Genomic DNA, 15,880 nt, shown 5'->3' on the forward strand with positions numbered 1-15,880 from the left:
CACCGGAGCTCAAGCTCCGACCCCTGCAGCCGCCAATCTCCTTGACATCTGGCCCCATCCTGCCGTCGGGCAGGGCAGAAACGGCAGCCCTCGAGACCCCTCGGCCACTTCGGACCACTGGCCCTGGGCTCGTTGTGGCAGTCAGCTGTTGGGGTGAACGTTGGCCGCTGGACGGCCCTACCTGAGTGGTGAGGAGCAGGGAACTGCTGCAACTTCTGCACATTCTCTTCTTGTCATCGCCTTTTCGAATCGTCTGTCTGGTTTTTGTCATTTTCCCTTGTCCTCGTGCCCGTCCTTCCCATCTCATTCTTAGATCGAGAGCCCTTCGAGGGGGCCGGGGACCTTGCCTGATTTTCAGCCATGTACTTTGCCCAGGGCTTAGTTCAGCACTTTGCACAGAGCAGGGGCTTAATAAATACCGTCACTAATAACTAAGGTAGCGTTTATCTGTCGAGAATGACAGATGAGCGCCGGTCCTGAGAACCTGGGCAAAGTCGTGCCGGGGCCCAGTGCGCAAAAGGGGGTCATCGGACAGAGGTTCAGCATGTGAAGTGCATGCAAACAATTTTTTTTTTATGTGCAGGACCGAATTACAGCAAGAAGGGACTGCAGCCCGGTACGGAAACGGGACCAGAGTCCCAGACCCGGCAGGTAGTCGCCTCGGTCGCCACTGCCAAGGCCACATCAGCAAGCTCTTTTTTTTCCAGATTTTTGCAGGACCCGTTGACCTCGTGGTCCGTCCAAGCGGCTCTTCGATTAGAAATCTCTGTCGCTCCTGGCACAGCTCCAAAAGGCACTTCCCTATTTGCAGAACTAGGATAAGAGCCCAGGCCGCTTCATTTCTAAAGCGGGGCTACCATCTCTGTGTGGCTGGCTCCCAAAACATGGTGCACTGGATAGAGCATGGGCCTGGGGGTCAGAAGGTCACGGGTTCTAATCTCAGATCTGCCAATTGTCTACTCTTTGACCTTGGACAAATCACTTCACTTCTCTGTGCCTCAGTTATCTCATGTGTAAAATGGGGACCGAGACTGTGAGCCCCTCGTGGGACGGGGACTGTGTCCAACCTGATTTGCTTGTTTCCATTCCAGGGATTAGCACGGTGCCTGGCACACAGTAAGCGCCTAACAAGTACCACAGTTATTGTCAATCCCGATCTCTCTCCCCACCTTCAGGTTTGCATTTCCAAATTGATTTTCCATGGAAAGCTCAAGCAACGCACCTAAAATTAAACTTCTCATCTTTCTTCCCAATCCCAGTCCGTCTAACTTCTCCATCTCTACAGATGACGTCACCGTTGTCCCTCCCTAGCCAGGAGCCCGCAACCTTGGCGTCATCCTTTCGGCGTCTTTCGGCTTTCATCTAAGGTGATCGTTCCTCCAAACATTCTCTGCATTTGCTCCACCCTTCCTCTTCACCTAAACCACCAGCACCCTGAGTCAGGCTCTTGTCATATCACTATTTGACTGCCAGATCAGTCTCTTCACTGGTCTCCCAGATGCTAACCTCTTCCCAATTCATTTTCTATTGCAGGGATCTACCTGGGTCATCGCCCTTTAATGTCCTTCAGCGCACATCTTGCCATTCCTCCTAAATCTCTGCTGGTCTCCACCTGCTTCATCAGGCAGAAGCTTTTTGAGTTTCATGTCCTCCCACTTGCTTTTTCCATCTCACATACTGGCTTTTTTCATACCTTCCGTTCCAGCTCGCACACTTCACTCTTTCCAAGTTCACTTAAACCCTCTGGCCCTCGACTCATCCACCTCTGACCCCTTTCTCAGGCCTTGCTCCTAAGCCCAGAACTCCAGAAGCCACAGACCACAGTTCTCCCCATCTTCAAAGTCCTCCTGAAATCCCACCTCCCCTAAGAAACAGGATTCCTCGAGTTGTGTTCTTACCACTCGACCAACAGGGTAATGAGGAGGAAACTGGACACCAGAGTACAATTCATTCGCCACTCTGTGTGGCAAAGAAGGCAGATTTTTCTTAAATGAGATGCAGCATGGCCTAGTGGAAAGAGCTCGGGCCCGGGAGTCAGAAGGACCTGGGTTCTAATCCCGGCTCCACCCCTTATCTGTTGTGTGACCTAAGCGAGTCATTTCACTTCTCGGTGTGTCACTTACCTCATCTGCAAAATGGGGATGTGACTGTGAGCCCTAAATGGAACAGAGACTGTGTTCAACCTGATTAACTTGTATCTACCCCAGCGCTTAGTGCTGTGCCTGGCACATAGTAAGTGCTTAAATACCATTTTAAAAAAAGGTATGTTGAGGTATAAGCAAAGGATGGTACTGTGAAGGCAGAGTCTGCTCACTATCCATCAAATGTGATCATGGATTACTAATTTTAACAGTTGTTGAAAGCTTAGAGTTTTCACTCTCTCAAAAATATGCAACACTTTGCCCACTTTTCAGGGAAATTATCATCAAGTAAAACACCTTCCTTCCTCACCTTAAATTATAAATCACTAAAGGAAAGGATAATTTTGAGAATCCCTGTTCACCCGCTGATCTATTTTTCTACATGTGACCAGATACAAATTTTGCTAATGACTTCGTGACTGCTGCGATTTTTATCAATGCTTTTATCTCTCCTCTTGTCTTTGAAAGCAAAAGCTAACAAAGATTCTTGTTCAAACAGTAAGTAGTTGGCCTAGTTAGCCAGTGTGCGAAATAGAAGAGAACACAGAACGAGTTAGAATAAAACACCCGGCATGCAAGGCAAATTGGAATCATCCCTAGTTTAGAATTTTAGCTTTAGTTTTGTATCATTGTGCACCAAAAATATTGGCAATGGACCAGCTGTTTTCTGGTTTCAATCTAATTTTATGAAGACTACTCTTTGGTTTTTTTGTTCCTTACTTTTCTCCTAGCTTTTGGGAGAAGATGGAAAAGTCTCAACCAATCCTAACTAAATCTGTCTGAGGACAGCAATCGATGATGCCTTACTAAATGGGTGGAGACATAATGGTGTCTACTGCTGTTGAGGACTCACTAATAACAACAATAATAATGCCAATAATGGTTATAATAACAATCATTAAGCACTGCTGGGGTAGATACAAGATAATCAGATTGGATGCTGTCCCTGCCCCACATGGAGCTCATAAGAGGGAGGGAGAATGGGTATTTTATCCTCATGAGGGAACTGAGGTACAGATTAGGTACGTGACTTGACCAAGGTCATGAAGGAGACTGGCGACAGAGCCGATATTAGAACCCAGGTCCTTCGGCTCCCAGGCCCGAGGTCTTTCCGCTAGACTGGAGGGACCAGTAGTGCCTACCACTGAGCACACAGGAGGTTCAAGCAAGAGTACGTAGGCAGTTCAGCACAAACAGTCACAACTACTGCGGAAACAGTTCACGGCCCTTTTCCTTTAACCTCAACCAGTGCTGCTCACCTGAAATCCAGGGGGACTCCCAAAGACACTCTCGCTCATGGATGCTGTGTACAATTAACAGCACCACCTTCGAGGCCAAGGACAGCCCTACTGCTATATTATTATCCTCTGGACTAGCCAGTGATCAGGTGGACAAAATGCTTTAAAGTGCTAAGAAACTTAATTAAGAATTTTGAAATCCTCTCCATTCTCAAAGTAACTATAATAACCTAAGGAAAGCTATCTTATTCCATTCTTTAAAAGTCCCAGGCAAGGAGAGTCTACAAGATGGGTGTGAGGAAGGGCTTCTTTGCAGCAATTTTGGGATGGACTGCAGATCTGAGTAAGAATGTTGGGCACCGGCACACTTAAACACTCCCGATCCTTGCTGTACAGCCTTAAGACAAAAGCAAAACAAAACCTCCAGTTCAGTCTGTGACCTAGCAGGAAGACTTCGGGCCTGGGAGCCAAAGGACCTGGGTTCTGATGTCAGCTCCGTCGCCAGCCTGCTTCATGACCTTGGGCAAGTCACTCAACTCTCTGTGCCTCAGTTTCCTCACAAGGATAAAATACCCCCTTCTCCCCTCCTTTTTTTCCCCACATGCATGCAGATTCTCATGGGGTATTTGAGACCACACTATGTTTGGAAAGCATTCAGAAGTGACGTGCTAAGTGTTTAATGGAAGGAGTCTCCGGCTTCCAGGTCCAAAGAACACCTACTATGTGGGAGAGTACAACAGTCAGTAGACAAGATCCGTACCCTCAAGGAATTTGCAATCTACTGAATTCAACCCATACCTCAAGATCACCAAAATCTATTGTCCACTCACCTAAATAAAAAGTTCCTAGTAGCAAGTAAAAAAAAAAAATAATAACCTAGCCCTTGTACCGACCAGTTCAACCACTAATTATATCAACATGTCAAGTGTTTGTCCAGGAAATGAAAGTCCTACTTTCTGTTAACTATTTAGACTCACTTGGAACCTTAAAAAATGCAAGCCTATGAATTTTCAGGAGAGAGGTTCTTGGACCATCTGACTTTTCAATGAGGTCACTAAAATTAATCAACTCTGCAAAACAAGCAATTCTATCCGATTAATTTTGATTTTCAGCTTTGGTGATCAAGCAATCAGTGGTATTTACTGAGTGCAGAACACTCTGCTAAGAGCTTGGAAGATTACGATGGACTTGGAAGACACGATCCCTGCCCTCGAGGAGCATACGCTCTCGCTAGCAACGGCCGAGGATTTGATTATTACGTTTCATGCAATCTCACCAACAAAGGTGAACATTTAACCAGTAAAATACCAAACTATTTCTCAGGTAAATTTTCAAAACATATCCAGGCATGTGAAGGAAATTAAAAAAAAAAAAATCCCTACCTTAATCTCTAGTCTGTCTAATGTGCTTGTCTAACTGCTGAGGAAAGACAAAAGGCAAAAGCCACTGGTCTTGTGGTCCCTGGCAGGAGGGTAATCATAGTCTATTCCCCGACTCTGCTCCCTCTGCAAAAGGGGGAGACAGCAGCAATAAGTCAGAGGCATCAACTGAAGAGTAACAGTCTCCTCTGTAACAGCCAATATCGTCCTTCAACTTCCTCTATGGGAAGGAACGCAGGCAACCCAGCTTAATCCCTTCCCTTAGGGGCTGGGCTGCTAGAGACTCATCCCCTCCCCTCCGAGAGGTGAGCCGCCTGCCGTCACAAGGACCTTCACCCTGCCTCCCCAAGCAGGAAGGAAGGGCAGGTGACACTGGGGTGGAACATAAAAATATTTCAACCATCCTTGACTTTGTTATACCTGAACTAGAAGCAAGAAAGATAAAGGGCTGGGTTTGAGATCTACAATTTAGGTTTTGTCGGGCTTTTCTTCCACCTGTTTAGGTTTTGCATATTTCCAAGCATCTAGCACAATGATAAGTACAAATCAGGTGCTTGAATATGGTGGATTATTACACAAATACTTCGGTGTTGTGACTTAACAAATACCACTGTTTTTATTATACACCATTTCATAAATTCTTCACAAGGGAGGTTGTACCGAATATATTTTCACGAAATGTGGAGCAGAAGTCTGTTTAATAAATCAATCAATGGCATTTACTGGCCGCTTACTGCCTGCAGAACACTACAGTAAACACTTGGGAGACTACAATGGAACGCAATCGGTAGACTCGCACCCTGCTCCCTTGAGCACACCAAAGACCAAGGTAACTGGATAAATTTGATATCACTGGTCATATTGGTCGTCTGCAAGGAAGTGAATATTTTAACAGGGGCTATTTTTGGTAGCAAATTCTATCCGGGGCCCACATCTACAAAGCACCTTGGCTTAGTTGGAAGAGCACGGGCTTGGGACTCGGAGGCACTGAGTTCCAACCCAGCTCCACCCACTGGTCTCTTCTGTGACCTTGGGCAAGGCACCACTTCAACCTCTCTGGGTCTCCTCATTTGCGAAGTGGGGATTCATTACCTGTTTTCCTCCTACTTAGACTGTCAGCCCCAGGTGGAACCCGATTATCTTGTATCTACTCCAGTGCTTGCCACAAAGTAAGTGCTTAACAAACACCATAAATATTATTATTATTACAGGGTTAAACTACTCCCTCTCCAGGGGAATGGTCTTGGGATATGCAGGCAGGAGAATACGGCAAGTCCCTGTAAGGAAAGGCCAGGTTTCTTCCAAAAAAAGACACCGTTTGCATGACCTCAGTGTTAAGATAATTAAGCAAAGCCCTACCAGACTGAATTGTGATGAAAATCACTGTAGCCCAAACCTCTAGACTCAGAGGTGAGCAAATTAGATGTCATTAGGATACTGGTGGAATCTATCTTGCCCTATGTAAACATGACTCTCTTAGTATTTAATTAACCCTCCAGGTATCTTTTTATGTTTTTTTTTACTTAAGGGATCAGTTTAGATTGCTTTTACAATCCTCTAATCTCATTTTGGTGATTGTAGTAGTCTGTTTCCTTTTTTGGAAGACATTACTATTGAAATTATGGTTTCAGTGGTACAGGTATCCTTACTTAGCCACAAAGAAACTATACTTTCTAGTACTGCAAGACTCCTTACAATTTAAAACTACTTCATTTTCTTGCCCTGCTATTGCTATAAAATCTTGAAGTATAATGTCGAAGAAAAATGGCTTTATGAGAACCAACTGCTTCTCTGCAAGAAAAATAACCACTTCAGAGGCAACAAGGAATCAGACAGTAAATGTTCCTTGCCCCTGCATTAAATGTTATTCCTCTGCGATCAGAATACAAGTCCCTAGAGGGTACAAATCGTAAGTTGTGATGTGTAATACTTAATACACATTCTGTTCAGTGATCACTTACAAATGATTAACGAAAAACACGAGAAAAGTCCATTCAGCCTCCAAGAGTGGGATCATCAACTCCTACAGAAGAATACTCACTACATGTTTTCTTCAACAAAGCAGTTTGTTCCCTTTATTCAGCCTTTGCTACATCACCTAGGTTTGGTTTGTTTCAACAAGAGTTGGTTAGAGTATTTTGTCTCCATGTTCCTAAAGGCTAAGCAATTTGGCAAAAGGTGGACTTTCTTTTCTCTTTTATAACGTAATGGGGACGTATGTAGTTGGACAGTGCTTCCCCGGGAAACTCCAATCTCACCTTGGTTCTACTGACTTATTTCCTCATTTCCTTTTACCTCTCTGGCCTCTCCTTTTCACCACCCCCTTTTTTTTTTTGACCCTTTAACTGTGACTGTTCCTCAGTACTCTGTTCTGAGCCCTTTCCCTTTTCACGTTGCCTGCTCCCATGACTTCACTTACCACTGCCATGAGGAGAGCTCCCAAATCTACCCTGCTGATCAAAAACTCTCACCTCCTCTGCCATCTCATGTTTCCTTTTGCTTCCAGGACAGCTCTATAAGGATGTACCACTGACAGGTATATGATAATAAGATTAAAACTCCAACTTACTCTGTGAGCCCCATGTGGGACAGGGACTGTGCCCAACCTGATAAACTTGTGTTTAGGCCAGTACTTGGAACAGTGCATGGAGTCTAGTGGGTGCTTAGTACCATAAAACAAAAAAAACCCAAAAACCTAAAAAGTGAACTCCTCCACTCTACCTTCCCATCAATCAATCCATGGCATTTTATTGAGTGCTTAAGAGAGCACTGTAGTAGGGGTTTAGGAGAGTACGGTACAACGGAGTTGACAGAGCCATTCCCTGCCCACAGTGAGCTTACAGTTGACCACCCTCCTCTCCATCTCTGAAACCTCTGGCATTATCCTTTACTCCTCCTCTTTCAACTCCCGTACTGAATCCATAGCTAAATCCTGTCATTTTTTTCTCTGTAATACTTCCCAGATCTTACCTTTCCTCTCTACCCAGGTACCTCTGATATCCCAGCCTGACAGCTGAATCCCTGACTTTCCTGCCTCAAATCTCTTTCTAGTCTGATTTTCACCATGCTGCCCGGGTCATTCATTTTAAACATCATTCTGCACACAACTCCCAACTCATCGAAAACTTGCAACAGTTACCCGTGCCTCTCCATGTCAAGGGGAAACTCCTGGTCATCCACTTTAAGGAGCAGCTCTTGTCCTCACATTTATCCACTCTGTTCCCCCACCACAGGTGGGAGTCCTCCACCTCCACCGCAGCCCTCCAACTCTGACCTCAACACTGTCGCTCAGGCCTGGAACTCCCTCCTCCTTCAAATTCACCCTGTCACGGCTTTCCCCATTGGCCTCATTTCCCCATCCGCCCTCCCTCCTGTGTCACCTATGCACTTGGACTGTGTATTGTTTAAGCACTTTGATATGCCAGGCCCACAGCACTTATGTACATATCCCTTTACTCTTATTTCCCCTAGCCTCTAGACGGTGAGCTTGTGTGCAGGAATGTGTCAGTTGATATATACTATGATATAATATAATATATGATATAATATGATATATTAACAATATATTATTGTTGTTCATTCCAAGCGCTTAGTACAGTGCTCTGCACATAGTAAGCGCTCAATAAATACTATTGAATTGAATGAATGCTCTCCCAAGCGCAGTACAGTGCTTTGCACACAGTAAGCACCCAATAAATACAACCGAATGAATGTATCTGCAATTAATTTAAATAGTCATCCTCCCATAGCCTGTAAGCTCCTCATGGGCAGGGATCGAGTATACCAATTCTGTTGTATTTTCCCAAGAACTTAGTACAGTCAGGGCTTGGCACAAGGTAAGTGCTCACTAAATACTATTGATTCAAAGCCTTTCTGATATTTCATCTTCTCCAAAGGCCTTCTGTGACTAATTCTGTCTTCCTCCAGTCAAGGAATAGGAGAAGGAGGAAGAGGAGGAGGAGAAGGAGGAAGAGGAGAAGGAGGAAGAGGAGAAAAAGAGGGAGGAGGAGGAAAACAAGAGGGAGGAAGAGGAGAACAAGAGGGAGGAGGAGGAGGAGAAGAGGGAGGAGGAGGAGGAGAAGGGGGAGGAGGAGGAGAAGAAGAGGGAGGAGAAGTAGAAGAAGGAGGAGGAGAGGGGGGAGGAGAAGTAGAAGAAGGAGGAGGAGAAGAAGGGGGAGGAGAAGAAGGGGGAGGAGAAGAAGGAGGAGAAGGAGGAGAAGGAGGAGGAGGAGAAGGAGGAGGAGGAGGAAAAGGAGTAGGAGAAGGAAGAGGAGGGGAAAGGAAGAGGGGAAGGAGGAGGAGGAGAAAAAGGAAGAGGAGGAGAAGGAGAGGGAGGAGAAGGAGGGGGAGAAGAAGGAGGAGGAGATGGAAACGGGAGTGGAGGAAACAGAGGAGGAGGAGGAAGAGCAGGAGGAGGAGGAGGGGAAGGAAGAGGAGGGGAAGAAGTAGTAGGAGGAGGAACAGGAGCAGGAGGAAGAGGAGCAGAGGGAGGAGGAGCAGAGGGAGGAGGAGGAGAAGCAGAAGGAGGAGGAGGAGAAGGAGGAGGGGGAGAAGGAAGAGGAGGAGAAGGAGGAGGATCAGAAGGAGGAGGAGGAGGAGGGGAAGGAAGAGGAGGAGCAGAAGGAGAAGGAGGAGGCTCAGAAGGAGGAGAAGGAGGAGGCTTAGAAGAAGGAGGAGAAGGAGCAGAAGGAGGAGGAGGAGGAAAAGGAGGAGCAGAAGGAGGAGGAGGATGAGGAGAAGGAGGAGAAGAAGAAGAAGGAGGAGGAGATGGAGAAGGAGGAGAAGAAGGAGAAGGAGGAGGGGGAGAAGGAAGAGGAGGAGAAGGAGGAGGATCAGAAGGAGGAGGAGGAGGAGGGGAAGGAAGAGGAGGAGCAGAAGGAGAAGGAGGAGGCTCAGAAGGAGGAGAAGGAGGAGGCTTAGAAGAAGGAGGAGAAGGAGCAGAAGGAGGAGGAGGAGGAAAAGGAGGAGCAGAAGGAGGAGGAGGATGAGGAGAAGGAGGAGAAGAAGAAGAAGGAGGAGGAGATGGAGAAGGAGGAGAAGAAGGAGAAGGAGGAGGAGGAGAAGGAGAAGGAGGAGAAGGAGGAGGAGGAGAAGAAGAAGGAGCAGAAGGAGGAGGAGAAGGAGGAGGAGGAGGACAAGGAGGAGGAGGAGGAGAAGGAGAAGAAGAAAAGTAGGAGGAAAAGGAGGATGAGGAGGAGGAGGAGGAGGAGGAGGAGGAGGAGGGGAAGGAAGAGAGGAAGGAAGAGAAAAGGAAGGAAAAGGAGGGGGAGGAGGAGGAGAAGGAGGAGGAGAAGAGGGGAGGAGAAGAGGGGAGGAGAAGGAAGATGAAGAGAAGAAAGAAGAGAAGGAGAAGAAGGAAAAGGAGGAGAGAGAGGAGGAGATAAAGGAGGAGGAGAGAAAGGAGGAGAAGAATCCATTAGTCCTGTAGAGCACCCCCCCCCGTATATATCATTTTACATATCCTATTACCTAAGCATTCATTCATCATCTACCTATCCTTCAGTCTGAAAATTATTTTTGGGTCTGTCTCCCTCGCCCTGATCCCGCTTTGACTGTTGACTCCTTGGGGGGGCAGGAATTATGCCTAACTAACCCTACTGCACTCTCCCAGGCACTTAGTACAGTGTTCTGCAAACAGCAGGCAGTCAGTAAATACTACAGACTGATTTTTGATTCTGCTTTTTAGGTAATGATCTTAAAGTCTGCTCTAAGAGTCACCCCATTTTCAACTACCACACTCTAGGTTGTCTGTCCGTTGTTCTCTGCCACCTATCCTTAACTATGCCCCAAACTGTGGTCTGGTTTCCTTAATTTTAAAATAGTTTATTCTCCTTGTTTATGGATCCTACTCTTTCACTCATCCTACAGCAGGTATTTGAGTCTCCTAGTGCTGTCCATTCACCTCACATATCTTGCAGAGGGAAAGAGTATTGATACAAGCACTCCTGGACATTGATGGCATTCCAGAATCTCATTTTCTATAATCCTCTGTCACCATTTAAGTGGGGAAGATACTGTGTCAATTGTCTATTATGGTCACTGGACATGAACCCTCACGAGCCCAGGTCTCACAGCCACAGACAGCCTGAACACTACAACTGTTGGAAGTTTGATGCCACTTAGGTGCCAAACTCTGGCAGTTTCCCAAAGTCACAGTGACTCTCAATTTATTTTCACCTCTGTTTATCTAGTCTTGAGCCTCTGCTGTTGGGTTCAGTAACATGGGGACATAGACATTCATTCAAAAAAAGAATCACAGAAAGAAGAGGTTTGGCTAGGATCAAACTTTCTTCAAAAATGTTTATAAATTATCTGATTTCAAGCACCGGTATCTACTGAAGTAACCACAAATAAAATGCCACTAAACTCTACTCAGAAGCTAAACGGCCTGAAAATTGTCTTTCTATACTACCCTCTAAAATAATCTCCAATGTGGTTGTTAAACCTTGAATGTTTTTTCTCTTTATTGGTTATCCCATTTTATACTTCTAATGAAGAGCAAGAAAATCACTTTTTACCAAAAACTTCTTTTTAGTTAAGACCAAAGCACTAATTACTTCTGGAGACTGCTAACATCAGAGAAATTTTTAAGCACTGCGGTTTTGCTCCATTTTTCTAATTCAAAAATAAATTTTAAATCTGACGGACGGTGTCCGAAGCAGACAGGCACAAAAGCTTTAAACTTTCTACATAAATGTTCTTGCCAGTCGGACTTTATCCTTACTGTAGAAGATATCAGTCAACTGAAATACCAATTCTGTTCTGATCCTTTGGATAAAATTCCTCAATTGGCTTGGGAGATTAATCACCAAGAGCTGGATTAATATTAAACAACCCATTTGATGAAAACTTTTATATCAGCCGCTACAGATTTAAGTCTCATTAGTAAGATAAAGGAAAACAAATGGGAAACTTATTTGACCTCCCCCCAGATCTTTTTATATTTTAATCGACTGGCCCATCTCATCTGCTTTAAGGCAGTCAATCAGCTCACCCCCTCCTACCTCACTGAGTCCGCTGATTTACTACCACCTAGCCCGCAAGCTTCTTTCCTCTAGCGACCACCTACTCTCTATACCGTGATCTCATCTGTCTCTCCACCAACCCTTTGCCCCCGTCCCCCTTCCGTCCTGGGACTCCCTCCCGCTAACAACCAAGCCCTACTAAAATCACATCTCTGCCAAGAGCCTTCCCTAAGCCCTAACTTCCCCTATTCACCTTCCTTTCTGTGGGGATCTGTCCCCTTTAAGCACTTGTTCACCCCACCCTCACTAGGAGTCTAGTAAGCTCCTGGAGGGCAAGGATCCCGGCTACCATCTCTACTGTACTTTCTGAGAGCTCTGTTCTGGGAGCAAGCTTTCAATAAATGATTGATCGATCGATCAATCGATCATACCAAAACAGAAATACATGCTTTGTAAATCCAAGATGAAGGTAAATTAATCCAAGATGAAAATAAATTTGACTTTGGCATTTTGAAACTCCTGGCAGATATTCCTTTTTAACTAAATTGCTGACCAGATATTATTATCACTTAGAACGCTCTAACAAAACAAACAAACCAAAAAAAAAACCAAACCAGGAAAAGTCAGTGATTGCTTCATCCCTCCAGTGGGTTTTTTAATCCACAGAGCTGAAACAGTCAACTTCACATAATACTTTGACCTCTACCAGGGGAATAATTCTTCTAAATTAAGCTTTAAAAAACGTCGGATTCTGAAGTCTAAAAGCAGGTACCGTTTATCATAATGACACATCATGAAACCCCTGATTAACATAAATCAAATTTAAACTCATTAAATTCTTGGGTAGGACCTCAATTGTATATGTATATATATATATATATATATATATATACACACACACACACACGTATATATGTGTGTGTGTATATAGGACAACAGTTTCTCACACTGAGACAGTGCAAATTTCAAGGACTGATGGGGTCATGAGAAATATCACTACGCTTTGGGATCTACAAAGTCCAATTTTAGACTAAAATTGTCTTCCCAATGACGACTCAGTCATTTAAAAAAGGGTTCACGGCAGATTTTAAGAGGTTAGAAGCATAAAGGAAGTGCAAAGATCAAAGTACTTACAAAGAAGAACTTGTTTTTTCACAAACGCTTTCATGATTAATAAAAAATTATATTTGAAAAACACTCAATACATGCTACTTGCTTAACACAACCATTCCAAAGTACACAATACTAAAAGAGGGAACTTTACTGTTCTCCTAGCAAAACAAAAGGAAACCGTTTTGAGAGAAGCTACAACCAATTTTAAAACTGTTTCCACAATTTCGACCTTGCAGAGTAATGAAGTTCATACAATTTACAGCAGGTCTGCTTTTACCTTAAAAGAGTAGTTCTATATAAAATAGTCCACATGCTAAATCTTTCCATAAAACGAGAAGACATCTTGCCAGAATAATACCTACACCTCCAAAATGCCCTCCAGAACTTCTATATAAATAGGGTTTAGGGCATGTCCTCCCACAAAGTAACAGCAGGCATCTCTGCTTTGAATTTTAAACAATTAGATTACTTAAATACATACTTCGAGTGATAAAATTTCTCCCCTACCTGTCTTTGGAAACTCAAGCCTTCTTAAATTCTTGGCTGTTTTTAAAACACAGGAATTCTTCTTCCTCTTCAGTAAAAGGGATTCAACTACTAAAACTCTGACAACTAAAACTAAGCTCTTCCACTGAGCGGTAGAGTTTAAAACAATATTCTTCCACCTTGAAATGGGTTTTAGTTACTTAGAAGAAAATATCTACAGAAGAAGCCTGTACGGTTCCTTTGTTTTAAACACCTATTGAACACCTTGTCCCCCAATATTCGAAGTTAACAAGGTCATTAGCTTCTACTACGTGCATTTTTTTTCCATGACTAAACTATCACATGTTTCAGGAAGACATATTTGATTCAAGTAGGAAATTAATACCTATTGAATCTGAACGAGCCTGCTTTAATAAAGCAACTCAAATTCAACTCAAGATGAGCAATGAATTTTCCAAGGCAACTTTAACTTCGGGCTTGACGTACCCCAAATGAGTAAGTGATATTCTAACCGATGGAGATTTTGACTTATTGGACCATCTTTTCTGCCTTTTAGGGGACCCTTTTAAAATTAAAGAGAAGTCACCCTGCACTGTCTCCAGTCTACATCTAAATATATACAGTCTCTTTTCTGCATTTTAGGGAGCCCTTTTCAAAGTGAAAAGGACAACTCACCCTGCACTGTCTCTGTCTCCAGTCTACAAATACACATATACAGTCTCTTTCTGCATTTTATGGGGCCCTTTCCAAAGGGAAAAAGAGAGCCCAACCTGCACTGTCTCTTTGTCTCTCTCTCTCCAGTCTCCATGTACATATAAACAGTCTCTTTTCTACATTTTAGGGGAAGCTTTCCAATGTGAAAACGAGAACTCACCCTGCACTGTCTCTGTCTCTCTCTCCAGGCTACATATACATATATACAGACCCTCTTCTGCATTTCGGGGACCCTTTCCAAAGTGAACAAGAGAACTCACGCTGCACTGTCTCTGTCTTTCTGTCTCCAATCTATACATACATATGTACGGTCTCTTTGCTGCATTTTAGGGAGCCCTTTCCAGAGTGAAAGAGAACCCACCCTGCACTGTCTCTCTCTCCAGTCTACTGATATCCAGTCTAAACCCACACATACGCACGAGGACCTCTACTTTTTAGCAAGTAAATCGCCAACCGTTTATCCAACGAAGACAAGTGTCGTTCCTCTCCCCCAAAGCCTCTCTTCCTTGGGAGGCTGAACGGGCAGGAGGGCGAAACGGGGGCCGGTTTAAGAGCCAGTTAAGGAAGGAAGGAAGACTTTGTTGGGTGGCCCCCCACCCCGGGGTGCCCATGAACTAATCTCTGGGGCCGACGAGGCCCGCCCACCCGCTTTCGTTTCCCACCAGGGCCTGGAGGTGCAGTCCGTCTCCAAGCCGACAAACTGAGCGCTCACCTCCTCCGGGAGGCCTTCCCAGACCGAGCCCCCCCTCTTTCCCTCCGCTCTTGCCCCTTCCCCACTGTGCTCATCTTTCTATGTGATTTATTCCCCTATTTATTTTGCTAATGAGGTGTATAATCTCCTTGATCCTCTTTATCCTGATGATGTTTTGTGCTGTTTGGCTCCGCTGTCCGTCTCCCCCCTTTCGGATGGGTCTCCCTGGTGCCGAAGCGCACACTCCGAGCGCTTAGTCCAGTGCTCCGCACATAGTAAGCGCTCAATAAATACGACCGCATGAGAAGCGGCAGACGGACCAGGGCACCGACAGTCCCCGAGTTGGGAGAGGGGCAGAGGTGGCCCGAAGCCTCGCCCTTTCTGGAGCCCATCGAGAGGCCGGAGCCGGGGGAGGGAGGGACCCCGGCGCAGACACTGACACGCACACTGCGACGGAGGCCAGGCGACCATTTACGCCGCCGGGGTCCGGATGTGCCTCTCTTCCCGGGGCCCCGGACCCCAAGGAGGAAGTCCGGAGGCGCGATGGCACTGTTTCGACCACTGGAAGAGGCTCTTCCATCAGGGTGATGTGAATCACAAAAGTCTCTTGGGGAGACGGGGCGGGGTGACTTCTCTTTTCCACTTCGGAAAGGGCCCCCTAAAGTGCAGCCGAGGGGACGGCTCGGTCCCGCTTCATTTCAAACGGCGGGATATCGGTTCCACGAACAGTAGGTCTGGGGAAGTTCCTTGATTGCTACCTCGGTTGACAGTTTGCAGACCGTCCACGTCTATCGTACGCGCGGATCACACGGAGGGTTCCCCCCGCTCCGCGGCGTCCTACCTGTTTGTCGGGGGGTGCGGGGCACTGCAGGCCGGCGGGGAGGGGCGTGGCGGGGCGGGGCGGGACGCGGCGGGGGAGCGGAGCGGGTCCGGTGGGTCCGTCGATCGGTCGGTCGTCAGCGGCCCAGCCGCCGCCGCGCCATGTCCCGCAGCCGCCCAGGGGAAGAGGAGAAAGTGGGGCGGCCGCCAGCCCCGCCTCTGCCCGCCCTTCCTCCTCCTCGGGCGGGGCGGGGCGGGGCGGGCCGCCCGTCAGCCGTTGTCCTCCGCCTCCGCCTCCGCCTCCGCCTCCGCCTCCTCCTCCTCCTCCTCCTCC

At 46.1% G+C, this 15,880-nt stretch overlaps 1 protein-coding gene across 4 annotated transcripts in view; it reads right to left on the reverse strand.

The window, feature by feature from the left end:
* NFKB1 (nuclear factor kappa B subunit 1) overlaps positions 1-15,614 on the reverse strand; it is a 149,778-nt gene extending 134,164 nt beyond the window's left edge. For 3 of the 4 annotated variants that reach the window (XM_039913678.1, XM_039913679.1, XM_029076687.2), the window contains exon 1: positions 15,569-15,614. The gene's annotated coding sequence lies outside the window, so the exon portion shown is untranslated. Of the gene's footprint in view, positions 1-14,490; positions 14,564-15,568 lie in introns of those variants that run through there. The other variant, XM_029076688.2, reaches the window with a different exon arrangement.
* Between the last annotated feature and the right edge of the window lie 266 nt (positions 15,615-15,880).

The sequence above is a fragment of the Ornithorhynchus anatinus genome, chromosome 12 (genome assembly GCF_004115215.2).
Source record: "Ornithorhynchus anatinus isolate Pmale09 chromosome 12, mOrnAna1.pri.v4, whole genome shotgun sequence".
NCBI classification, from domain to species: domain Eukaryota; kingdom Metazoa; phylum Chordata; class Mammalia; order Monotremata; family Ornithorhynchidae; genus Ornithorhynchus; species Ornithorhynchus anatinus.